At 43.0% G+C, this 17,401-nt stretch overlaps 1 protein-coding gene across 1 annotated transcript in view; it reads left to right on the plus strand.

The window, feature by feature from the left end:
* The window catches only part of PDE6A (phosphodiesterase 6A), a 478,514-nt gene that overhangs the window by 382,176 nt on the left and 78,937 nt on the right, over positions 1–17,401 (plus strand). The gene's annotated exons all lie outside the window — the stretch shown is intronic.

Raw genomic sequence — 17,401 nt, forward strand, 5'->3', positions numbered from 1 at the left:
GTAGATTAGACTTTTTATTTTCCCATTTGGTTTTTATTAGGGTTGATATTTTAATTTTTTTTTAAAGGATAAATGACTGTTAATGTATATGGGACCTCACTGAAGAGGTGGGTAGACGCTACCTGACGTACTACTGCTGTCAATAGTGTTTACTATGGGGAAAACGTCCCCAGTCAGTATAAAGAGCTGTTACCAAGTGACCCTTTTTACTGAAAGATGGCCTGTATTTACACGGCATTGCATGGAGAAGTATACATGCTATTGGTGCAGGGGACTGTCTCATCATAGTGACACTGTTGATAGTCTTGACCATTATAAGCACTTTTAACAAGGACGTCTATGAATAGTTGATGTTTGTGAAGGGGGCCGAAACACATTCCCATAGTGCACAGACCTTATGAGCCCATTATTAACTATTATCTGATATTGCTGCACTTGCAATGATGACTCCATTTGTTTCATAAGTATTTGTAACCGAATACAGAGTGCAAGGCCTAATGTTGACGTAGAAGTGGCATGCCTTCATCTTCTGGCCAGGTGATCTACTGTACAGATGACATCAGGGACCATGTATACATGTTCCCTACTGAAGAATTATGCATCCCTGTGACGGAACATCACCAGTTATAGGCCTAGCCACTATCTGATGTATGCAGGTTGTCAATGGGGCTGGGTGAAGTAGTGATGTCACAGGACACATGACTCACTGTGAAAGAGAGGAGGTGAAGTTTCAAGACTGCACCCCCTTTAATTAAAAAAATAAATAAATAATAATAATCCTCTTCAACTGGTGAATGCCAAAGACTTGCTATGTAACCTTCAAGCTGGCCATATACATTAGATATATATCAACTGAGCTCTGTAATTTTGGCAGGACCAGCCAACCATCTAATCTTGTATGGAAGTGTCTGTAATGGCAGATATCTGGAGAGAAGGGTCCGTTTAGTTGAGTTTTTCAGAGATCAGCCACAGCCGGACACCACATGTACACTTGGCCAAGATTAGTATGTATTGAGTATGGGATGACCAAAAGGTCCTTTCTTGTTTTCTGAACATGTCAGTCATGCCACTTTGGCCAGCCTGTGTCCTTTTTAGTTAGTCATGTACTGTAGATCAGCATCACTATCTGATTCCCCCTTTGTATAGCACTCCTCATAGATACCCTTGTTTAAAGTGTTGGTGCTTTTACATATATTTCACTGGATCTCCCTATTGGTCTCTTCACTTTAAACTAGTTCTCTATATCCTTTCTAAGGGTCATGTTTGAAGGGCAAATGTCTTTAGCTCATTCTGTCAGATGACTCTGCAATGTCTACCCAAGAGTATAAAGTCCCCGCCCCCCCCCCAAAAAAAAAAAAAATTCAGAGGTTCATTTTCGAAGGTTGAAAAGAACGCATGTTCCTAACTCTTGACTGGTGGGTGGGATGGGGTTTACACGTCTCCGGACTCACTTTCGCTTGCATCCTTCCTTTAGACTTTTCGGAGGAGAGGGTATTTAGTATTGCCACTGCTGGTCGCTGTAAGGTTGCCTGGCGTTTGAGGTTTGCAGGTTCCACATGCAGACAGACTTCATACTATTACAGTGCTAAGTACTATCTGAATTATCTGGGCTATTATTTTTTACTTGTGTTTTATAAGAATGTTTTTTTTTTTTTTATCACAGCAGGGATGATATTAATGTCTCACATGGATGATCTGCAGACATGTTAGGAATGGGAGCCGCATTGTGCATGCATGCAGCTAGTTCTCACATGTGATTTGCAGCAACTGCCTAACACTTGGAACTTGTGGCCCACTTACAGCATATATAGAGATATATATATTATAGAAGAGCAGTATGCTGGTACTGCCTATCACTTGTTCCTATGCCCAACTAAAAAAATAAAGATCAAAATACTGGTTATTTCTCAACAGTGTAATCTATTTCTTTTAATGGCAGCAAGTGTTGATGTGGATCCTGGTTTGTTGCTAGAAAATGGAAATAAATGACAGTAACTTCAGTCAGGTTTTCCCAGGTTCCCTCAAATGACTGCGCTTTATCTTCTCTGGTGACACTCTTGATCGGATGCATTAAAGCCTTTTCAGTATACCCTGCTATTGTATTCTTAGGGTATTGCCACAGCAAGTTATTGCAGTGCGACTCTAAAAGAATTTCTTTGGATTGGGACTTTTAGAAGATGGAGGCTGTAGATGCCTTGGGGTATATTCATATGCAGACATTTCTGTGACTAGAAATCCTTTCCATGCCGTCACAGTAAGGGCTTATTCACACAACAGTGTGAACAGCCGTTTGACTGCGGTTTTTGGAACGTCCGTCATATGGCTGTTTTGAGAAAACATTGATTGTTAAAAAGAGCTGATAATCTTTTTCATGGAGCCAATAGAAACAAATGGATCTGGTTGTAACAGATGTAAAAACGGGTTGAAGTTTATTTTACATCCATTAAATGTGAATCAGTGGGTTGGGTCACATCAGATGCAAATTGGCCATTATAAACAGACATGTATGGCTCATAGATCTGTCAAAAACCTCCCTGTTGTGTGCATAAGGCCTTAGATTGTTTCTGCTGCACGTGCAAAGTTTTTTGTGCGTCCCACTCCAAAGAACGTGATCAGTACAGAAACTTCTGTGGCAAATCTGTGTAACTTCAGCTTATTAGAAAAGATGTTTCGGCTACTGTGGAGGGGAGTATATGCAGCGCCACATGCTGAAAAACTGAATGTGGTTAAAACTGCTGACCTTGCTATATATGGGATGGACAAAGCCCTGTAAACATGTGATGTAATGGTCATGCAGGTTGTTTGAGCAACAAGTCCACCTTTTATTGCCTGAGGCACCCCCTTCATGGCAGTGTACAGTCGGACCGTTAGAGGGGCCGCTCAGCATAGAGACCTCCTGGGCACTTATCTTTAAAGCGCTAGGGGGCATTAAAAAGTGGACTTCTTGGTCCTCCTCTCTACATGACCAACACCTCAGGTGTATTTACAGTGTCTTCCCAGCCAGTGCAGATCTGAAGGGTCAGAATGGTCTCTTAATATGAGGTACCACACCCAAAATACATTTTAATGATTAAACAATTCCTGTTGTAATGACTTGTGATTCCTGTTGGTCAAATACACTTTACGTTAGCCTTAAACTGTTCGACTTCCTCCAATGGTAGATTATTGGTGCGGTCTACACCCAACAAAGTCAACCTTTAATGTGCCAGCCTGCTCCTAAAGTACACAGATCTGCTTGTCTATATTACCTTCTTATCTGTCCTTGTGTATGTATATACTGTCCATAAACATATTATGAAGCTTTTGACTGGAAGAGCCTATGTTACAATCGGTGTATATGAAAGTGTGGAAAACGTTGGTGACCTCATGATGTATTTAGTGACACAATGACTTATCCAAAGTATTGAGAAAGTCATTATAAAAGTTGCCTGAAGACCTTGGGCCATTGCAGGTCTTCGGGGGGAAAAAAACATTGTCATATAGCGCTTGTATATGTTGAAAGCTGGAATTTTGTCACTGAGACCAATGTGTGAGACTTGTGGGTTTTACTATTGCATGTTAACTAGAATGTGTGAATGTAACCCCGGTTTATGATGGATCTTGCTACAGCAGAAATATATTCTCACAATGTTGTCAGTAACCTGGAACAAGATGAGGTGAAACCCTGATATCTGCAATACGTGAGCTCTCCCAATGGCAGGTAAGTGTCAGGCTGGACTCTCCACCCCTTTATTTTATGTATAGTGTCACTTACAGTATAATGTCAACTATAAAGTCTTAGATGTAGTGGCTCCAGTAAGTGTGTGGTAGTCTGAAATGTGCATATACTGATGGTAATAAGGGGAGTGCATAATCAATATATTTTAAGGGCATTAACCACAATCAGGAATACACAGAAATACTGGGGGTCTTTTGCATCCACATCTTCATACGTGATAAAGGATTTTATCAATAGACTTTAACATTAACTGTGTAATGCGATGTATGCCATGCTTTTGTGTACAATCTGTAACCCCTCCCCACAAAAAAAAAAAAAAAAAAAAATAGGGCCTCCATCATACTAAGTGACTGACACCTTCCAGTCCAGGATCAAATAGCAATAGAACTAGGGGTGAGAACCCTGCGCAAGTGCTTAGTCTTAAATTAACTGTAACCAATATTGGTTCTACACCCCTTATATAAGAAGTCATACTATATACCATGTCAATGCTATGATGTATAGTATGACTTCTATGATTTTCTTCTTTCACTAGTTTAAGTGTTTTTTTTTTTTGTTTCCAAGAATTATTTCTCTAATTTTAAGTCTAATATGAAGTGCTGAGAACCAAGTGTGGTTTCTGAATAAAGGCCCCTCGGAGAGGTCATGTATAGTGACTGGGATTCTGCTTTTCTAACCTCTCCCTCCTGGCGTCCCCCTCCTTTTCCTCCAAGCCGCAGTTCACATTCCTGTGTGTAATTAACAGTCCCAAGCAAGACAGAACTGGTTCACCAAACAGGCTTTGTCTGCATTGTTCACAAGCGAGTCTTCCAAAGAAATATTATTACATAAAAATGTCCTGTTATAAACCATTACCGTGGGGAGATCTGCTTCAGGTGTGTACGGTTTAAGCACTTCGGGCGGGGGTGGGGGGAACAGCTTTAATTTGCTGCTCCTGTCCATGGACTGTGTCTGGGGGTGCACTTCAGCTCAATGTTTTTGGGTTTTTTTAATATATAGCACCATTAACTCCATGAGGCTGTACACTTGAGGTTTTACATGGGGTACACAAAATATACAAAACAAATATAATACTAACAGTGACCAACTGGCACAGTCCTGCCCGCAAGGGCTTACAGTCTATCAGAATGAGGGATAGAGACAGAAGGTGAGGGGAGAGACTGTGCAGATGGCAGTGTGGTGATAGTAGTGTTATTGGAGGTTGTAGGCCTTCCTGAATAGTTGAGTCTTCAGGGCCTTCTTGAAGCCTGTGATTGTGGGGATCAGTCTTATGTGTCTTGGTAAGGAATTCCAGACTATGGGGGATGCACGGGAGAAATCTTGGAAATTGTGAGGAGCGGATGAGAGCAGAGCGGAGTAGGTTCTCTACCTGTGGGCAGGTAGTGGGAGTTTAGACCAGAGATATATGGAGGGGACAGGTTGTGGATGGCTTTGTATATCAGTGTTAGTAACTTGAATTCTATTCGCTGGGCAACAGGTAGCCAGTGAAGGGATTGGTAGAGGGGAGCGGCTGATGAAGAACGGGGGGGGGGAAAGGTGTATTAAGGGAGCAGCATAGTTTAGGGTGGCCTGGAGGGGGACGAGAGTATTAACTGGGAGGCCGTGGAGAATAGTGTTACAGTAATCTAAGCAGGAGATTATTAGGGCATGGACTAGCATCTTTGAGCAGTGAAGAAGGAGCGGATTCGCTTGATCAAGTTGGAGGCAGCAGGAGGTGTTGAGGGTCTGGAAGTGTGACTTGAAGGATAGGTCAGAGTTCAAGGTTATCCCAAGGCAATGGACCTGTGGGATGGGAAAGCAAGGTCATATGCAATACCAGACACAGGCCATAACAGATGTGATGCCTGTTCTAGAATAAAAGCAGAATCTTCACAACCCCTTTAATTTTGGCAGTCTAGGATGTTATACTTAGACCTAAAACTGTCAAACGTTAGCAACTAATATGCACTTAGGTCATCTTTTATTGGAAACGGCACCACTTGTCTATGCGTGGTGTGTGACATTAAAGATTTGCTCTATTAGCTCAAATAGTCCAAAGATAAACAACCCCTTTAAGTTTCTTAAATGTCGTCCATGTGAGTCAACCACGACTTAGGCCACTCTGTACATATACATTTAGGCATACAGAGCCATTTGTTTAGTCTGTCATTTCTATGGAAGCACTGTCAACAGAGCTCAGAGATTTCCTATATAAATAGCTTAGTGCTTGAGTCCCCCTGGCCTATTATCCATCATGGGGATGGGGTGAGTTGGGACAGACTGGTTGTTAAACATGCAGTCTAAGGCCCCTCGCAGATGGCCATGGGCTTTGGACAGTAGTGTCACAGACAAGGTTACCTTTTTTATGGGAACTTTCCTCCTGCCTGGCTGCATCAGCCAAAAAGGTTCTGTCCATTTGGTTGGAATCCTTGCACTGAAGGCTTATCTTCAAAGCATTAGACCAAAGGTGTCATTTACACGGAATAACGCGGCGCTGATTCTGCTACGATCAGCGCTGATAAAGATTCCCATTGACTTCAATTAGTTCTGTTTAACGCGCATAACACATTGAAATCAATGCGTTAAAAAGACTCCCATTGATTTCAATGTGTTACGTGTGTTAAACGCAACTCATTGAAGTAAATGGGAGTCTTTTTTTTATCAGCGCTGATTCTGCCATGAGTTATCGTGGCAGAATCAGCGCCGCGTTACTGTGTGTGAATGCCCCCAAAGGCGGTGCAATGACACCGCAGCAAATGCTGTTAAAATGACTGTGCAGGAGACGTCTCACAATGAGACATGTATAACTGCTACGGAGGCTGAGGGTTAGGCCCTAGAGAAGTTACCCACCTACAGCTGCTTTGAGGAAGGTGATGGTTTCCACCCCCTATACATTCAGACCATATCAGCTGCCGCATTTTAGATGGGGTTGTCAGGAACTGTCCTTAGTAACCGCTCTGTCTCATGTCAGTCAGGTCAAGTGACAAATACTGTTTGCTTTGAGATCTCATATACATATAGGTTTTCATTCACACTTTCCACATGGATTCACAGAAAAGATTCCAATAACCGTATTCTCAGGACTTCATGATGACTCCAGCAGCCTTTAATACACTATAAAAGGGGAGTTGGTTTGCAGTGTAAATAATATATTAGACATTGCAGGTCATTATTTGCTTGATTGTGTAAGATTGGTCTGTGCTTGCGTTCTTATCCCTTCTCTGGGCAGACATCTGTTGGTAGAGGACAGGTGTCATCCTTCTTCTGAATGCTTACATTGCCTGACTCCCTTAAATTCATTGCTGAAAGTCTTCAAGAAAAATCAATGTAAAAAAACCGCAAATTAAACTCCACCACTCCCATACACGTTGTGGGGTGATGACCACCCCTATTTCAGTTCCAAAATTGTACTATTGTCCCTGGTCCTCATGGGAAGTGCTTGGATGTTTGACTAAAGGAAAGTCCAAGTCCATGAATAGCAGGAGGAGAGTGTTTAGGAGGAGCGCTGTGCAGTTAAAGTGCACAGACCCCATTATAGTCTATGGGGTCCGTGCACTTTAACTGCATAGCGCTTGCAGTTGCGCTGATATTCCATTCGGGGGGAAACTGCTTCCGGACTAATGTGAACCGGCCCTTACTCGTCCTGCAGAACCAGCATTTACACTATACACTGTATAGCATTCGGCAAATCAATGCTGGTTCTGCAGCAGGCTTGTCCTTGTTAGTCGTGAGAGCTGGCAGCTTGCTGTTACGAAGTAGCTTGCTTTTTCTCATAGGAATGCATTAACCAGCGTTTATTGGCCAGTATACAGCATTCGGCCAATTAACCCTGGTTCTGCCAGAGGCTCGTCTGAGGAGGTGGAGTCTAAGATCGGACCACAATGGAGACTGCTGTGGTCCGATCTTAGACTCCGCCTATTCACAGACGAGCCTCCGGCAGAGCCAGCATTGATTGGCCGAATGCTGTATACCGGCTAATCAACGCTGGTCAATGCATTCCTATGGGAAAAAGTCAGCTCCTGCATAACTGCAAGCTGCCAGCTCTCCTGACTAGCAAGGATGAGCTTGCTGCAGAACCAGCGTTGATTTACCGAATTCTATACACTGTATTCAGCAAAGTTCTGAATCAAATCTTTACTGTGAATAGCAACACTGGTTCTGCAGCAGGCTCATCCTTGCTAGTCGGGAGAGCTGGCAGCTTGCAGTTACGCGGGAGCTGACTTTTTCTCATAGAAATGCACTGACCAGCGTTGAAAGGCCGAATGCTGTACACTGTATAGCATTCGGCAAATCAATGCTGGTTCTGAATCGAATCTTTACTGCGAATAGCGATAGTATTCGAACAAGTACGAATATTTCGAATACCGTAGAATTCTATCGAATACTACTCGCTCATCTCTAATCATGAGCCTGAAAGTACCTTGGGACCAATTCTATTCCTGTCTGTTCACTGGTGCGTGGGACTATGGAGGACACATAAATGCCATTGTGCACGGTTTTTCATTTTTTTTAAATTTGAGTAATCGTCATCCTGCCATATGCTCTTTATTGGCCTGTGTAATAGTACAGCGCTAAACAAGCCGAACCTTCAGAAATATCTATTAGCCCAATACCACCCATAGTGGCCAGGGTAAAAACTGAAAGATTTTTTTCTAAATAACATAAAAGCTTATGCAAGTAATTCCCTTCTAGCTCTTTCTACATTACAGACCCCGATCATTTGTCATGTTCAACATCCAACATTTTAACAACTTTCAACGTGTCTTAACCAGAAATATTATCAAGGAAGTGGAGAAATAAATCAGAAAACGGGAACAAGGGCTGTGAGGTGGTCAAAGTCTAAAGGAAATGTTTTTCAATGATATCTAGAAAGTTGTGGAAGACATTAAAGTCATAAAAGTAATGTAAATGGCTTTGTATCCCAATATTACTGAAAGTATGAACATATTGTATGTATATGTGTGCTAAGAAATGCTGGGAGCATTTAGAGGTGTGAAATATACAATATAGATAGATGGATATCTAAAGATGGAGATGGATATCTTCTATCTGTATATGTATATCATATATATACACACACTCACTCACCGGCCACTTTATTAGGTACACCTGTCCAACTGCTCGTTAACACTTAATTTCTAATCAGCCAATCACATGGCGGCAACTCAGTGCATTTAGGCATGTAGACATGGTCAAGACAATCTCCTGCAGTTCAAACCGAGCATCAGTATGGGGAAGAAAGGTGATTTGAGTGCCTTTGAACGTGGCATGGTTGTTGGTGCCAGAAGGGCTGGTCTGAGTATTTCAGAAACTGCTGATCTACTGGGATTTTCACGCACAACCATCTCTAGGGTTTACAGAGAATGGTCCGAAAAAGAAAAAACATCCAGTGAGCGGCAGTTCTGTGGGCGGAAATGCGTTGTTGATGCCAGAGGTCAGAGGAGAATGGCCAGACTGGTTCGAGCTGATAGAAAGGCAACAGTGACTCAAATAGCCACCCGTTACAACCAAGGTAGCCAGAAGAGCATCTCTGAACGCCGCACAGTACGTCGAACTTTGAGGCAGATGGGCTACAGCAGCAGAAGACCACACCGGGTGCCACTCCTTTCAGCTAAGAACAGGAAACTGAGGCTACAATTTGCACAAGCTCATCGAAATTGGACAATTGAAGATTGGAAAAACGTTGCCTGGTCTGATGAGTCTCGATTTCTGCTGCGACATTCGGATGGTAGGGTCAGAATTTGGCGTCAACAACATGAAAGCATGGATCCATCCTGCCTTGTATCAACGGTTCAGGCTGGTGGTGGTGGTGTCATGGTGTGGGGAATATTTTCTTGGCACTCTTTGGGCCCCTTGGTACCAATTGAGCATCGTTGCAACGCCAAAGCCTACCTGAGTATTGTTGCTGACCATGTCCATCCCTTTATGACCACAATGTACCCAACATCTGATGGCTACTTTCAGCAGGATAATGTGCCATGTCATAAAGCTGGAATCATCTCAGACTGGTTTCTTGAACATGACAATGAGTTCACTGTACTCCAATGGCCTCCACAGTCACCAGATCTCAATCCAATAGAGCATCTTTGGGATGTGGTGGAACGGGAGATTCGCATCATGGATGTGCAGCCGACAAATCTGCGGCAACTGTGTGATGCCATCATGTCAATATGGACCAAAATCTCTGAGGAATGCTTCCAGCACCTTGTTGAATCTATGCCACGAAGAATTGAGGCAGTTCTGAAGGCAAAAGGGGGTCCAACCCGTTACTAGCATGGTGTACCTAATAAAGTGGCCGGTGAGTGTGTGTGTGTATATGTGTATATGTATATATGTATATATATATATATATATATATATATATATATATATATATATATATATATATGCTGTCTATTTGCCTCTCTCGCTGTTCTCTCTCCTCTCTTGCTCTCTCTCATGAGAATATAACTGATTGTATTCCCCTTCCTCAACATCTACAACATGACTGACAGATCTCCTGTCTGCAGATGGTAGATTTAAGTAGTATGTGTTTATCCACTATATCTTATATGTATGGCCAGTATTAAGGTGTTATGTCATGAAAAATATGTATCCTCCATCTGTGGTTTACAGGGTAAATTGCTGATCAGTAGGTGTCTGTCCAGTGAGACCCACCCTCGATCCTGTGATTGGCTTGTTTTACCCTTGTTTTGAATGCGGACATGTCCCTGCTCCCACTCACTTCAATGTACCTCACTTGGCTCTCTCTGGCATTCCCATTGAAATTAAAGTGAGCGGCAGTATGTATGTGGCCACATTCACAGCCTTGGTGGGGGTCTCAGAGGTTAGAGCCCCACAATCAGCAGTTGTATAGAGGGTAAATCTTTTCTGTGGCATAACCCATTCAATTTCCTAACTACTGGCCTCCACTTTTTCTTTTTAATGTAGATTTTGAGCCCCATATAGTGATCACAATGTACTTTTTTTTTTCTTTTTTCCCCTCCCCCTATCAGTATGTCTTTCTAGAATGGGAGGAAATCCATACAAACTCCTTGCAGATCTTGTCCTCGGCAGGATTTAAATCCAGGACGCCAGCGCTACAGTGCTAACCACTGAGCCACCGTGTTGCCCCGCAATCTGTTTTTTCCCTATCAGTATGTCTTTGGAGTATGGGAGGAAATCCACGCACACAGAGAGAACATACAAACTCCTTGCAGATGTTGTCCTTCGCAGGATTCAAACCCAGGACTCCAGCGCTGTAAGACTCTGGAAAATAGTTCTAGGGCCATAGACCATGAAAAAGGAGGCCATGTCTGACTGCTATGAAGGCAGTGTAAATCTGATGGTGAGGTACTGTATGGGAAAAGCTATCCATGTACCATGCTGCAATGGACAATGGTTCTTTTCACCACTATGACACACTATGTGAAAGATCAGTCAACTTTTATTTGTGCTGATACATTTTATGTGTTTTATAGCCACTTTTCAGGTTTAACATTTTGCTCTACATATCTGTAAACCGCTCTATATAACCAAGCCCATAAAATGCAAATTCACAATATTATCGCATCTACATTTCATTGGGATTTGAAAATAACAAGTTACGCAACCAGAGCCTTGTCATTTTCCCTCTTCATGTTTCGTGACTGCTTGTTTTTTTTTTTTTCCCCCTCTTGTTTTCGGAGCTACGTTGGCTTGCTTTGGTCTGGGGAATGATTTCCACAGAATTGAGGCATACTGCAGGCGCTGCTGTGGGGAGCGATACAGGTGCTCCGTAATATTTGTATCAGGAGATTAGACTCCATTGTGAATAATAAATAAAGGTGAAAGAAAGATGGCTTTGTTAGAACAGCAGAGCGAGTGTTTGTCACAAAATGCAGAGCTTGTGTGCCAACTCCTGTCTGGCAGCTGATAGGCGCTTGTCATCATTGTCCCGGAATGACCTTGACAGTGCATGTGTTCACCTCTTCCGCATAAGATCATAGACGTTTTATTCAGCTTATCGAGCTGCAGCCAGAGAAGTGGTGTAGGTATTCAGACACGAATATATTCTAAAGATTAGCAGAAACCAATGTCAGTTTCCTGGTGAATAATAAAACCGACACATTGAGTGTGGGGGGGGGGGATTTGTTGTTCTATGTCAGTTGTCTAGTAATGTTATAATGGCTCACTCTTACACCAAAATTGTGACACATCCCCTGTCCTGAACCTCATTCACCACTTTGTGTATGTGGGTGGAGTGGCAAACACTTATGGGTGGGTATGCCTCGACCCAACATATTTACTGTAACTGAAGATATACAGGAAATTGGCATAGACTTCTATTCTGGTGCATGAGCGTGCACCTGATTTACAAAGAGTTCAGGGTCTACTGATAGGCTCTCTATTAAGACTGGCGTACAATATGATAGTCTTAATAGATCAGCATAGAAAAGTATTGGCACCCTCAGCCTAATACTTGGTAGCACAACCTTTAGACAAAATAACTGCAAACAACTGCTTCCGGTAACCATCAATGAGTTTCTTACAATGCTCTGCTGGAATTTTAGACCATTCTTCTTTGGCAAACTGCTCCAGGTCATCTTTCTTTTCTCCATACTCAATTGGTACACACAAGGACACAGGACAGAGGTTGAGTCAACTTTAATCCATTTCATCTAGCTGCAAGTGTGCTTTTAGTTATTGTCACCACCTGTTAGGTGCCTCAGGTAAGTAACAGGTGCTGTTAATTACACAAATTAGAGAGGCGTCACATGATTTTTCAAACAGTGCCAATACTTTTGTCCACCCCCTTTTTTATGTTTGCTGTGGAATTATATCCAATTTGGCTTTTTGACAATTCTTTTTGTGGTTTTCCGTTGAAGACCAATTAAATGAAGATAATACCAAAGAATTTGTGATTGCAATCATTTTCTGACAGAATTGCAGGGGTGCCAATACTTTTGGCCAACATTGTGTTAGATTTGCATTGTCTGACTCATTCCTGATGGGCATATTCTGTACTTATCGAGTGTATATACCCCTTATTCTATAGTCATCAGCAGGGACATTATATGCTTGTGGCTCCACAACCATTGATTCCATCAGGTTTGTCTCTTCTCTAATGTCTGAGCGATGGGACTCGATGGAAGGAAGTGTCCTAAAAGGAGTGGCTGCCAAAGTGAACTGATATAGTAATACGTCTTATTGTCCCTTGTGTCATATAGCTTATGGCACTTGTGTAGGAATGCTTGCCTACTTAGCGAGGAACTTCAAGTCACAATATATAACTGTGGCAAATATTAATACAGCTGAAGATGTCGTCTGCATTTATAAAAACCTTAGTAATGCCTCCTTGTAGCAAGGATCATTTTTCTGGGGGATCAGAAGTTATTTTCTAACAATAAATTTTATTTATATAGCACTAACTAGAGATGAGCGAGTAGTATTCGATCGAATACCTCCCCTACATAGCTGGAACAGCTAGCTCCCGGAAAAAAGAACTGACTGGCTCCCATTGATTTCAATGGGAGCCATCTTTTTGGTCAGAATTTTGAGACTGATACGGCCTCAAAATCCTGACCAAAAAACTCAGCGTGAACTTACCCTTAGGGCTCCTGCACATGATCAAGTGTGCCGGTTGGGGGGGGAAGGATAGGGTGGTTTAGGGAGTTCATGCTCCACCTTCCATGTTCAAATCTGATAATTCTAGAAAATTGTGAATTTGGATCTGAATGGGACAGAATCCTCTATACAAATGAGTGAAGCATGAGTGGCTATAGTCACTGTCCCATATAGGCTCACAATCTAAATTCCCTTTTAGTATGTTTTTGGAGAGTCTCCGTCGTGCAGTTGTGCTTGGTTAGATTGGAAGCGAGGACTCCAGCGCTGGAAGGTGACTGCTGACCACCATGCTTCTGAGTGTAATCCGAGTGGCTTCCTTTACCATATCGGCACCCATGTTCATGAGACCTTGTACTGATCAAAATGTTCAGATTCTTGGAACAACTTTGTATACCACATTGTTGGACAGAGGCCTTTACTGATGGACAATGGGGGCATTGTCCTTTACACTGGGGGCTGATGGGCCCCGAGTTGTTAAGTTGTATCTTTATTCGGTAGGGTGAGTTCACAGGTTTCCTGGAGTTGTCATTGATTCTGTAGGTAGGACGGTGACATGCAGGGGCGTAACTACCGTGGTAGCAGCAGTAGCAGCTGCCACAGGGCCCGGGCCATTAGGGGGCCCGGTGACAGCCGCTACCGCTGCGGTTTTTTTCAATAGGCAGTTACGGGCCCTATTCACTTGCCGATCCTGGCTGGGCCGGGATCGGCAAGTGACACCGCGGGCCCCACAGAGGCTATCATTATACTCGGGGGTCTTTGCAGACCCCCGAGTATAATGACCAGCGGATCGGGAGAGGTAATAAACATAAAAAACTGTTACTTACCTCTCCGCGATCCTGCCAGGCCTCCGTCCTACTGCTGTCTGACGTCACATGAACCCGGCATGCTTCCCGGGTCATGTGACGTCCGACGTCATTAACGAAGGACGCGAGAGGAGGACAGTACAGCACAGGAGCCGGGGAACAGGTAAGAAGCAACAGTGGGGTTTTTTTTTTAATGTTTTTATTCCCGATTTAGTCTCCGATTATTATACTCTGGGGTCTGAAAAGACCCCAGAGTATAATAATTGTTTATGGGTGTCCACAGAGGGACACTATTGGGGTTAACACTGTGTGTGCAGGGGACACTATAGGGGTTAACACTGTGTGTGCAGGGGACACTATAGGGGTTAACACTGTGTGTGCAGGGGACACTATAGGGGTTAACACTGTGTGTGCAGGGGACACTATAGGGGTTAACACTGTGTGTGCAGGGGACACTATAGGGGTTAACACTGTGTGTGCAGGGGACACTATTGGGGTTAACACTGTGTGTGCAGGGGACACTATTGGGGTTAACACTGTGTGTGCAGGGGACACTATTGGGGTTAATACTGTGTGCAGGGGCAAGTAAGTAAGGGACATAATAGAGTGCGGAGGAGGGGGTCAGTCGAGGTCTTCGGCGTCAGTTGGGATGGGGGGGGGGGGCATGTCAAAAGTTCGCCACGGGGCCCCGCCATTCCTAGTTACGCCACTGGTGACATGGTGTTTGGCGCGGCTGCCTTACCGTACATGGGTTATTGAGCTTGATTTTATTCCCGCTGAGCATTACTTGCCTATATTCACTATTTCCATATGTATGTTCTCCCAAGGTTACACGGATCTCCTGCAAGTACATAGATTTATTCTATTGCCATAATAGGGTTAGTAAGGTTAACTAGCTTTCCTTGAAATGAATGCATGTCTGCGTGAGCTGTAAGTAGGTTATGTAGTAGCAGGGAACAGTGTGAATAAGCACATACTATAATATATATATATATTATATTAGCACAGTGCCAGGTATTGCGTCATGAAGAAATCTTTAACATCCTACTTTATTTTTCCACAGTAAGAAGATTTCTCAGCATTCGTCTATATGCTATAGTCTGTACCAGGTAGTAAGAAAGGCACATGTTCTTCAAGCAGTGAGCAGCCATGGCCAGGCCTGCAATGCAGTGGTAATGTGATCAGGACGTGTATTACAAAGTACATGCCCTTCCCCCATGCTTTGTGTGTTGATGTCATCATTCAGATACAGAGGTAGAAGTCTTCTGCATGAAATGCGAAGATGTTATAATTCCCCTTGCAGACAATTTTAAGCCACACCCTAAGAGAAACGTGAATGTCTACCTGCTGAGCAGGTTAGAAGAGACGCTTCCTAACAACGCTTAACCTTTTTATTGCCAGGTTAACACTTTCAGTACAAAACTAAATTTCAGACAATATAACCATTCGTGAGAAATTTCTGATATAATTGGGGCGTGTGTGTGTATATATGTGTATATATATATATGTGTGTGTGTGTGTGTATATATATATATATATATATATATATATATATATATATATATATATATATATATATATTAGGGAGGAAGTGTGCAGGGGAGCAGCTGTCATGTTAAGATGGATTTCATTAGCCTTTCAGCAAGATCAGACCTCAAAGGACCCATGTGACTGGTGTAGTCTGATTTTCCAGCTAACGCACTAAGAACTGTTGCCAGGAAAGGTCTAAGCCTATCCCAGATTTCGAAATAAAGGTGAGAAGCATCATATGAATTCTCCACTGCCTTTTTTTTTTTTTTTTTTTTTTTTAAATAAAGACCTTTCATGTCCTCATGCATGTGTGGATTTATATACCACTAGAAAGCTGACAGTGCACTAAATTCAGCACACTGTCGGCTTTCTCATTATGTGCTGGAGATATCGGTGCCCTTAATTTTGGCACCGATTTCTCACCACTGTCAGAAGGGTGTACCTGAATGTCAAGCATCATCGCTGGGCTGAGACAATACAAATACAATACTCTCATCCACAAGGCTCTCCATAATGCCGCACCTCCCTACATTTCCTCCCTCATCTCTGTCTACCGCCCAACCCGTGTTCTCCGTTCACTCAATGACCTAACACTTACATCCTCTATTATCAGAACCTCCCATGCTCGTATACAAGACTTCTCCCGAGCTGCACCACTTTTCTGGAATACTTTACCCCGGACAATCAGATTAACTCCCAATTTCTACAGTTTCAAACGCAAACTAAAGACACATATTTTCAGACAGGCCTATCACAATGTCTAACGTAAATCCTTCCGTACTATAACTAGAATCCCCAAAATTTAACACTCCTCTGTCCCCGCTCCCACATTTCCCCACATGATATGATGCCATTTCAGGCTAACTTTATAGGTCCAAGCTCCATTCATATGTTACAGGACACTACTAGTGACGGCTCATAAAGTTTTATGTTTGTGTAATGACAGTCACCTCTATTACAAAAGTGTCTGACCTCTGTATAAGTAATACCGCCCCTGGTACTTCTTGTGTCACCCCCTGTACCCCATAGATTGTAAGCTCTTGCGAGCAGGGCCCTCAGTCCCATTGTGTGAAATGACTTTCTTTGTAATGTATCTTTCTGTCTGTATTTGAACTCTACAAATTGTACAGAGCTGCGGAATATGTTGGCGCTATATAAATTAAATCTATTATTATTATACTACAAAGCTATGTTAGAGGACTGTCAGGAGGAGGGGGTTCCTCACAGCCCAGCAATGACACTTGACTTTCACAAATGCCCTTCTGACAGTGGGGAGCGATCAGTGCCAAAATTAACGTCACAGATATCTCCCGCCCGGGAGCACATAACAGGAAAGCCAACAGTGTACTGAATTCAGCGCCCTGTCTGCTTTCTAACGGTATATGAAACCGCATATGCTTGAGGACATGAAAGGTCCTCTCTAAGCCAAAGCCGGGAATGGATTTAGTAAAAAAGAAAGTATAAGACCTTCCTTTTATATCCGCTCCAAAATCTCTGCCAAAAACAGCTCCCTTTGACTTCAATGGGAGCCGCTCGATTCTTTTTTCCGCTAGCTAGTAGCGGAAAAAGAAGCAACATTCCCCATCTTGCTGCGGATTCCGCGGCTGACTCAGCTGCGGCGTCCGCAGCACAAGACTCTCTCCCAATTAGGCCCATTCATTCAGGTCTAATCCAGAGCGGAATGCCACAACAGGATGCCAGTGCACTGCATCGGTGTTCTGTTGTGGTCAGCCGCGCTATGTATGTTCACACGGCGGAAAGTGAACATACCCTAAAGCTGCCTCTA

Source organism: Leptodactylus fuscus, chromosome 5 (genome assembly GCF_031893055.1).
Source record: "Leptodactylus fuscus isolate aLepFus1 chromosome 5, aLepFus1.hap2, whole genome shotgun sequence".
NCBI classification, from domain to species: Eukaryota; Metazoa; Chordata; class Amphibia; order Anura; family Leptodactylidae; genus Leptodactylus; species Leptodactylus fuscus.